Genomic DNA, 10,253 nt, shown 5'->3' on the forward strand with positions numbered 1-10,253 from the left:
CCTCAAGGTAAACAGAGATTCACATTGTTTATGTGTAATATAGCTAGCAGCAGTTGACATACAGTACATGTATAAATTGACCAGATTTACTGGAGCTAAAAGCAGGACACTGTCACGTGTGTGTGTATATATATATATATATATATATATATATATATATATATGTGTGTGTGTGTGTGTGTGTATTTACCTATTTGTAGTATACAGGAATTGAGCAATGCTCATGTTGTCCTGTCTCCATATCCACATTTATCAAGTCTATCTTTACACACATGAATGTTTTTCTCATGCACCACCTCTTTGTCTAAGTTGTTCCAAATATTTAAGTATTTACCTAATATACCCAATTATGATATACACGGAATGTACTATGCTCGTGGGTTTCCGTCGCTGTTTCTCAATAAGTCGAATTTAGCTTTAAACTCGTTTAAATTTTTAGACTGGACGATCTCTTTGTCCAGGCTATTCCATAAGTCTATACTTCTGTAAGGAAAGCTATATTTCTTGATATCCTTCAAGCAGCTTGACTTCTTCAATTTCATTCCGTGTCCTCTTGTTGCTCTCTTATCCCATACAAACAGATCTTCTTTGTCAATTTTATCTACTCCCACCATGGTCCTGAACACTGCAATCATGTCTCCCCTCTTTCTCCTTTCCTCTAAGGAAGGCAAATCCAATTTTTCCAGCCTCTCTCTGCATGACAGGTCTGTCAGACTGGGGACCATCTTGGTTGCTGTTCTTTGTATTCTCTCAATCTTGTTTATATCTTTCTTTTTGTGTGGGCACCACACTACCGCTGCATATTCTAACCTGGGGCGGATCATGGCCACTATCAATTTTTTCATCATCTCCTCATCCATATAATGAAATGCTACTCTTATGTTAGTCAAGAGTTTATAAGTCTCTCCAACTATCTTGTTAATGTGCTTTTCTGGTGACAAACTATCTTGGACCAGCACTCCCAAATCTTTCTCTTCTCTCCTTTTTGTGATTAATTCATTACCCAACAAATAATTCAGTGATGGCCTCCTGGTACTTTTACCCATTTCCAATATTTTACATTTCTTTACATTAAATTTCATTTCCCACGTCCAGCTCCAATTGTGTATCCTATCCAAATCCTCCTGCAGTATTTTACAATCCTCCTCAACCTCTACCTTCCTCAAGATCTTTACATCATCAGCAAACAGACTTGCAATAACTGTTCACTCCATCTACCATATTATTTAAGTAAATCAGGAACATTACTGGCGCCAACACTGAGCCTTGAGGGACTCCACTTGTTACTTCCCTCCATCCAGACATCTTATCCTTTATTACTGTCCTCATTTGTCTGTCTCTCAAAAAGTCTCTCATCCATTCCAGAAGTTTCCCCTTTAGTTCTCCTATATATTCTAGTTTCCACATTAGTCTCTTATGAGGTACCTTGTCAAAGGCCTTCTCTAAGTCTAAGTACACACAATCCACCCAACCATCTCTCTCCTGTACCACATCAATCGCTCTTAAGTAAAAGCTCAACAAGTTAGAAACACATGACCTTCCACTTCTGAATCCAAACTGACATTCAGCCAAAATATTCATCTCTTCCAGATATTTTATCCATTTGTCTTTCAGGATTCTCTTACACAATTTTGCGACCATGCTGGTTAGACACTGGTCTATAATTCAGGGGTTCTTCCCTGTTTCCTCCCTTGTAAATTGGTACCACATTTGCCCTCTTCCATTCTTGTGGCACTTTCTCCTCTTCCAGTGAGCATACGATTAAACTGTGAATTTTATCCGCCAGTTGTTCTCTGCATTCCTTCAGTACCCAATTAGAAATTCCGTCAGGTTCTGGGGCTTTCCTTACATCTTGAGTTTCCAGTAATTTATACACTTCCTGTACCTCCACTTTTATATCTTTCATCACCGGAACATTTCTAATCACTCCCTCCCCTTCCACAAGCTCCTTTTCTTTAGTGAAAACTGACTGGAAACGTTTGTTCATTATTTCTGCTTGCATTGCCGCATCCTTAAAGACCTCTCCTTCTACTTTCAGTTTGGTGATTCCTTCCTTTTGTTTCAGTTTGCCATTAACAAATCTATAAAACAGTTTGGGTTCATTTTGCATTTGTCTATTATACCTTTTTCAAAATTCCTTTCTTCTTCTCTACGTATTCTTGTGTATTCATTTCTTGTTCTTTTATATACTTCCTTTGTTCTGTTGTTACCTCTCTTTCTCCAATTGTTCCACGCCGTATCTTTCTCTTTTTTTGCTATCATACACCTTCTATTAAACCACTCCTTTTTCCTGTTTTCTTTCCCTCTTACTCTTGGTACAAATTTTTCCACTCCCAAATTATAGAGGTCTAGAAAGATATCCCACTTCCTCTGTATCTCTCGTTTCTCTGAGTTTTCTCCAATCCGCATTTTCAAAAAAGTTTCTCGATCCTGTAAAATTTGCTTTCCCAACGTTGTATCTTCGCTGTCTATGAAGCTCGTCTCTTGGCTCGACGTTCCCTATTAACATCTGGAACTCAATGACCACGTGATCACGTTTTCCTAAAGGACAGAGATATTTCAATGATTCTGTTACATCGTGTGTGTGTGTGTGTGTGTGTGTGTGTGTGTGTGTGTGTGTGTGTGTGTGTGTACACACAGAGCTGCACCTCAATCTGAGGCTGCTAATCAAACACTAATGTCTTAGACAAACTCCGAACATACCGTAGGGTATGGTGAATAGCTGATCAAAGATGTCAGTGAGTATATATAACAGATTCCGTCTTAATAATTCGGAAATTCATTTGGTGTGGATTTTGCATAATTTTACTAATTCATCATAGTTTCATAAAAGAAGGTCATCTTATATCTAATGTAATAATTATTTTCTGAAAGCGGGACATGTAAGATTATTTGCTAAAAAAAAAAAAAGCAGGATGTTTTAGTTGCAAATAAATAAGCGGGACAGACGTAAAAAAAAGCGGGACTCTGGTCACCTTATACATGTAAGTTATCTTGGTAATCAGTAAATTTTTGATGTGGGCACAAGGGGGTAGGGATTGTATACAATGACTGCATTGAGTAGTTGATGAATGGAATAGGTTATCTAGTGATGTAGTTGCTGCCCCCTCTCTAGAAAGTTTCAAGCATAGGCTAGATAAGCATATGGCAGATATAGTTGCATATAAAATTTGTTGTTCCTGTGGTCACACTCCTTATGAGAGCTGCCTGGCATGGACCTCTGTGGTCTGTATTAGGCAGGGTAGATAAGTCACACTTTTGTGGGAGCTGTCTAGCATGGGCCTATTGGCCTACTGCAGTTATTCACTGTTCTTAATCTTCAGATTAGGTCCTAGGTTAGGTTGGTTTGATTAGCTTGGTTTGGTGTAAAAGAAAAAGTATTTTCTGACAAGTGAATATTAGATTCAAACTGATCACACTATAAAACACTAAAAAATGAAAATTTATAAGCTTCACTGTGAGTTCGGTGTAATTCTGGAAATTTCTCAAAAATTTACTTGTTTTGGAAATTTCAGTATATAATTATAGGCCTAGATACATATACATGTGGAATGTAAGGGGAGCTAATGATGGGGTGAAAGAGAGAGAGATTGTCCAGGTGCTTGAGGGTGCGAAAGTGGCTGTATGTGGAATAACTGAAACAAAATGGAGAGGAGAAAGTGTGAGAGAATGGGAGTATGGATGGGGTATATGTGCAGGAGTAGGTGAGAATGAGAGGGCAAAGGAAGGAGTATGTATAGTTGTGAGTAAAAGATGGAAGAGGAGCATAAGACAGTATGGATCAGTTGAGTCAAGGATTATGTGGGTAAAGTTGAAAGTTGGAATACAAATGTGGGCGATTGTGTGTGTGTATGCGCCAACGCAAGAATGTGCTAGAAGAGTGAGAGAAGAGTTCTGAACAAATGTAGAAGTGTGCATGGAAAAGTTTGGAAGGAATGAGAGAGTGTTTTTGATTGGTGATATGAATGGTAAAGTTGGGAATGTGAAGGTGGATGGAATAGTTGGTGAGTGGGGTGTGCCTGCTGAGATAGATGAGAATGGGAGTGCGTTAGTGGACATTTGTGCTGGGAGGGGGTTGGTGATAGCCAATACCCTCTTCAGGCATAAAATGATCCACAGGTATACATGGCGAGTGATGAGAAGGGTGGGTGGTGAACTGAATGAAAGGAAGGCAATGATTGATTATGTGTGTGTGGATGAAAGGATGCGAAGATGTGTAATGGATGCAAGAGTTTATAGAGGTTGGGGGAGTGGACTTTCTGACCACTACTTGGTGGTGACCAGAATTAGAATTCAAGTAAGATGGAGGAATAGAAGAAGGGAAAGATGAGAGGAAGGAGTAGTTGCAAGGAGAGTGGAAAGGTAACAAGAGGATGAGAAAAAGGCAGAGTATAAGAGAGAAGTGGAGGAATGATTGGGCAAATATGAATTGGAGCAGATGGGAGATGTGGAAGGTGTGTGTAGGATATTTACAGAAGAAATATGTGCAGCATGTGATGTGGTGTGTGGAAGGAAGAGAAGACGGAGGGGGGTGCAAGGAACAGCGTGGTGGACTGAAGAGGTGAAACAGGCTGTGGCACAAAAGAAGAAAGCATACAATGAATGGATGAGAAATAGGGGCGTGGAAGAAGTTGAGAGGCAGAAGAGAGAGTTATATGTAGAAAGAAAGAGAGAGGTGAAAAGATTAGTAAGAGAGAGTAAGAAGAGAGTGGATGAGGAATTTGGAAGGAATTTGAGTGTAAAGTGGAGGGACTGTAAGAAAATTTTCTGGAAAGAGGTGAAAAGAGTAAGACAGGGTGGAAGTGAAGTTAGCTGGGGAGTGAAAGATAAAAATGGTAGATTACTAGTGGAGAAGGGAGAAAAAGTGATCAAATGGAGAGAACACTTTAAGGAATTGTTGAACGTAGAGGATGGAAGTAATGCGAGTATAAGTGGCTGGGGAATGGCTGGGAGAAGGAGGGAGGTGAGAAGACAGGAAGAAATCAGTAGGATAGAAGTGGAAGCAATGAAGAAAGTTAAATCGGGGAAAGCCCCAGGATTTGATGGAGTGTGTGGTGAAATGCTGAAGCATGGGGGAGAGATAGTAGTAGAATGGATGTGGAAGATGTGCAGATTGGCCTGGGAGGAAGGTAGAGTCCCGGAGGATTGGAAGTCAGGTATAATTATTCCCTTGTACAAAGGATGGAGGGTGAAAGATTGACGAAGAGAGTGTATGTGAGTGAGGTGGAGGGTGGAAGAGGGAGGGGGAGACCGAGGATGAGATGGAGGGATGGGGTGGAGAGGTATATGAGAGAGGGGGGTGTGAGTTGGGAGCAGGGCAGTGAAATGGCGGGGGACAGGGCGACTTGGAGGCGATTTGTTTGTGGCCACCCCAAACGGGATTGAGGCGTCTGGCAATAGATAGATAGATAGACAAAGGAAAAGGGGAAAAAGAAGTGTGTGGTAATCATAGGGGCATTTGTCTTCTTAGTATAATAGGAAAAGTGTATGGTAGGATACTTATTGACAGAGTTAGTGAAAGAACAGAGAAATTAGTTGGAGAAGAACAGGGAGGCTTTAGGAAGGGAAGAGGTTGTGTAGATCAGATATTCACTCTTAGATCTTTAGTGGAAAAGTTTCTAGAGAAAGGAAAGAAGTTGTATGTGACTTTCATGGATTTTGAGAAAGCATATGACAGGGTGGATAGACAAGGATTGTGGAAAGTGTTAAGACTATATGGAGTAGATGGGAAGTTGTTGAATGCTGTGAAGAGTATGTACGATGGTGCGAAGGCTGCAGTGCGTGTGGATGGTGAACTAAGTGAATTTTTCTCTTTGAAAGTTGGGTTGAAACAGGGATGTGTAATGTCTCCATGGTTGTTCAATCTGTACATGGATGGGGTAATAAAAGAGGTATATACAAGGTAGGGTAGTGGATGTTGGAGTTGCCCTGGTGAGAGAGGATAGTGTTTGGAAACTCCATGTACTGTTGTTTGCAGATGATACTGTGTTGTTGAGTGAAGACGAAGAGGAGCTGCAAGGCTTGGTGGATGAGTTTGGGAGAGTGTGTAAGAAACGGAATCTAAAGGTGAATGTAGGGAAGAGTAAAGGGATGGTCTTTGAGAGAGGTGAAGTCAGTGAATGTACAGCGAGGTTGGATGGTGAGGAATTGGAAAATGTGAGTACGTTTAAGTACTTGGGTAGTGTGATGAGTAAGGATGGAGGTTTGGAGGGTGAAGTGCTTGAAAGGGTACAGCAGGGAAGAAAGGTTGCTGGTTCTTTGAAAGCAGTGATAAGAAACAGAGAAGTGAGCATGGAAGTGAAAAAGTTACTACATGACAGTACTGTATTGTGATACCAACTCTAACATACGGAAGTGAAGCTTGGACATTGTTGGAAGGACACAAGTCAAGAGTGAGAGCAGTGGAAATGAGTTATTTAAGAGGAGCCTGTGGAGTCACATGGAGAGACAGGCTGACGAATGAGGATATAAAGGAGCATTGTGGTGTTGATGTGGATGTGATAGGAAGCATTATGAGGAACACAGTGAGGTGGTTTGGCCATGTGGAGAGGATGGAGGGTGAAAGACTGACGAAGAGAGTGTATGTGAGTGAGGTGGAGGGGGGAAGAGGGAGGGGGAGGCCGAGGATGAGATGGAGGGATGGGGTGGAGAGATATATGAGAGAGAGAGGTGTGAGTTGGGAGCAGGGCAGTGAAATGGCAGGGGACAGGGCGACTTGGAGGCGATTTGTTTGTGGCCACCCCAAACGGGATTGAGGCATCTGGCAATAGATAGATAGATAGATATATATATATATATATATATATATATATATATATGTTTGAAATAGTTTAACATAAAATGCATAGTTGACTATGTACTGATGGTATATCATCATCTTTTTCTGGTGTTTTCCTTTACATGTTGTGTTAGGAAAAACTCCAGCACAAGATCCAGGAGCTTTTGATCCCAGCAGCTTTCCTGGCATTTTATATCTAGATTATTGCAATTTATATTTGCATTGAAATCTCCCGTTAATATAATTCTTTAAGATTTTGCCTCCATTCTGTGTGTGTGTGTGTGTGTGTGTGTGTAAGAGAAAGAATAATAATAATACTGGTTATAATAATAATTTATACTAGGATTTTCCTAGTCCATTGTGGCTCTAAACAGGGAGGAACACCAAAGCAGGTCTCGCTACACCTTAGAGGTATGAGTAGAGTGAATATTGATGAGATGCAGTTTGGGTTTATGCCAGTCAACGGGACCACTGATGCCATATTCATTGTTCAACAGCTTTAGAAAAAATATATAGGAAAGAAGAGGGAACTGTACTGTACTTTGTTTTTGTTGATTTGAAAAAGGCCTTTGACAGAGTCCCTAGAGATGTGGTGAGGTGGACAATGAGAAAGCATGGGATTGAGGAGTGGCTGGTCAGGGTGGTTTTGGTCATTTATGTGGGTGCTTGGGGACACTCACCACCCACTCACTCTATGTAGTGCAGCTCTCGGGTGTCTGCCCTTTCCTCTCTTCCTTTCTTTTTTCCTTCCCTTCTATTCTGTCTTTGTTTCCTTTATTTTTTCCACGTCTCCCTGCCTAGAGGTGACTTTACACTCCCACTTCTGTCTTTCCTTAATTCTTTCCTCTTCCTTCTGCTTATTGGTGACTCTACACTGAGTGACAAGCCAAATGATTTCCTGTACACCAGGGAACCATTTAGTACACTGAGTGGTAACCATATAACCAAATTATGGCACCATTGGTTTAATGTGTAATTAAGGCGTTCCAATCGGATTGAGCCTGTGCAGGTTTAACCCCTAGAACGCGGATCGTCGCGTTTGCGACGCTCGGCCACAAGGACAGGACGGCGGGTCGTCGCGTTTGCGATTTTAGTACATTTTGAATAACCGCGGGCAAGCAGGCTCCAGCTGGTATTGTCTATCAGTACCACCACCCTCTAGCTACAACTAGCATACTTTACCTTTGTACTACTGACCTCAGTTGTTGCCAAATATCGCGTTTTCCCCCCGTCCCCCCCCCCCACCACGGCCCGGCCAGCCTGGCTGTGATACATGGCAGCGCTCTGAGCGCTCAGAACTGTAAATCTGCGATCTCCTCTCACAAGCAGTTTATGCTACTAGGAAACGCTTGTTTCCCCAGTTGTAACACTAGCTTTTTTTCTCACGGTTTGCCTCTGTTTAGCGACAGTTTACTGCAGGCTTTCAAAGTGAGATTATGGCGAGTTCTAGCTCTTCCCGGTCAGTGCAAGCGGCCGACAGGAACGAGAATAAAGTGGCGGACGTAAGGCAGAATAAAAAGCGCGCCGTGGTGATCTTTTGGGAAGTAATATGATTGAAAATAATGTAGTATACATGTTTTTAGCTGTGAAAATGGAAATGTTTGTTGAGTGACGGGAAGACCGCCGCCACAGTGCATGTCGGCCGTACGCTTCGTTGATTTTAGCCTTATTTTCAGTGCTTATTGTACAAATACGGATTCCTAACTACCTTTACGTTGTAGTATAAAGTTTACTGTGACAGAATGAGGCTGTGGTAGAGGGGAAACCGGGTTGCTGGAGGTGTGAAAGTGAAGATTTGGTTACCCAACTTTGCAAGTCTCCACAAGTCCTTGGGTAGTCCACGAAGGCTCAGAACCTGTCTCTGGAGAAAGCTGAATGTAAGTACTATCTGCCATACCAAGTATAATGTTCTAGGGTTAATCTCTGATTTTTGGCGAATATTTTCCTACAGGTACTCAGACCGCGATACAACCCCGCCACTCGGGGGGGAACGACTGTACACAGCCCATTTTAGGGGTTAAATCCAAGGGATGGTTGGACTTTATTGCTCACATAATGCCACTCAGGGATCAGTGAAGCTGGTCACTTTCATCTTAAAATGTCAGGACCAGCTTGTCTAGCCCAGGGCTCCTATGCTTCTCATGGGGTGCTACCGGATTGGATGATGATGATGATGATAATGATGATGATGATGTGGGTGCACACACCAAGGTGAGGGTGAATAGAGTTTTGAGTGAGGAGTTTTCTGTGAATGTTGGTGTGAATCAGGGGTCAGTCTTGAGCCCCTTGATGTTTATCATGGTACTAGAACCCCTGAAGCCCTCTCACTTGATTTCAGAAATGGACTCCCGTGGGAAATGTTGTATGCTGATGATTTGGTGTTGGCTGCAGAGAATGAAAGGTGGGCAGAGGAAAGATTTGGAAGTGGAGAGGTGGTATGGGGCACAAGGGCTTAAGAGTAAATGCAGATAAAGCAAAAGTGATGGTATCTACGACTGGGGACAGTACTGTCAAAGAAGAGGGAGAGTGGCCATGTGCGATTGGTGTCGAGGGCTTGGGAAGTAATTCCATCTTGTGCAGTGTTTGTGATAAGTGGATGCATAAGAGCTGTAGTGGTATTAGAGGTAGACTGCTAGGTAATGCTTATTTTCTGTGTGCGTGTGTTGGGGAAAGCATTATGGAGATTGCCTGGCATGAAAGGATTGACTTTGCTGGTGAATCTCTTGAGTGAGTGGAAGAGTTTTGCTATCTGGGAGACATGTTATGTGCTGGACGTGGGTTGAAGCTAGCTGTGTGGCTAGAGTGAGGAGTGGGTGGAAGAAGTTCAGGGAGCTGTTGCCCCTCCTGACATTGAGAGGGCTCTCCCTCCGTGCTAAGGAATCTTTGCGGCATGTTAGGAGTGTGATGCTGTATGGTACTGAGAACTGGATAGTAAAGGCAGAGGATATTCGCTGGCTCAAACGTACAGAAATTGTAATGATTAGGTGGATGTGCAGTGTGTCCGTGAGACCAAGGCCGGGGGGGGGGGGGCTAGGTTTACTATGGAGGAATTGAGGTAGAATGGGACTGGAGCGTATTGGTGTTGTGATGAGGAGAGTTAGATGGAGATGGTTTGGGCATGTGGAGATGATGGGGGATGATAGTTGGGTGCAGAAAGTGAGAAGTGTTAATGTTGGGGGTAGGGTAATGAGAGGTAGACTGAAAAAGACCTGGGACTAGGTCATTGAGTGTGTCCTCAGGGTTAAGGGACTAAATAGGGAAGCAGCCAGAGATCGAGCAGCAAGGAGAGCCGCCATTAGGTGACGAAGGCTGATGCACGCAAGCATGTTGGAGCCTTTAAAAATGAAATTATGTTGGCAGGTCTTCTGTAGTTCAATAAAGTGTGCTTTTATGAAATTCAAATCCTTAAACTGTTTCCTGCCTCAGCCTGGATTCACTGATGGGTTCATTATGACTGCAAGCCACCTCTCTACCA

The sequence above is a fragment of the Coenobita brevimanus genome, chromosome 101 (assembly GCF_032717465.1).
Source record: "Coenobita brevimanus isolate Jiangsu-jjx chromosome 101, ASM3271746v2, whole genome shotgun sequence".
NCBI classification, from domain to species: domain Eukaryota; kingdom Metazoa; phylum Arthropoda; class Malacostraca; order Decapoda; family Coenobitidae; genus Coenobita; species Coenobita brevimanus.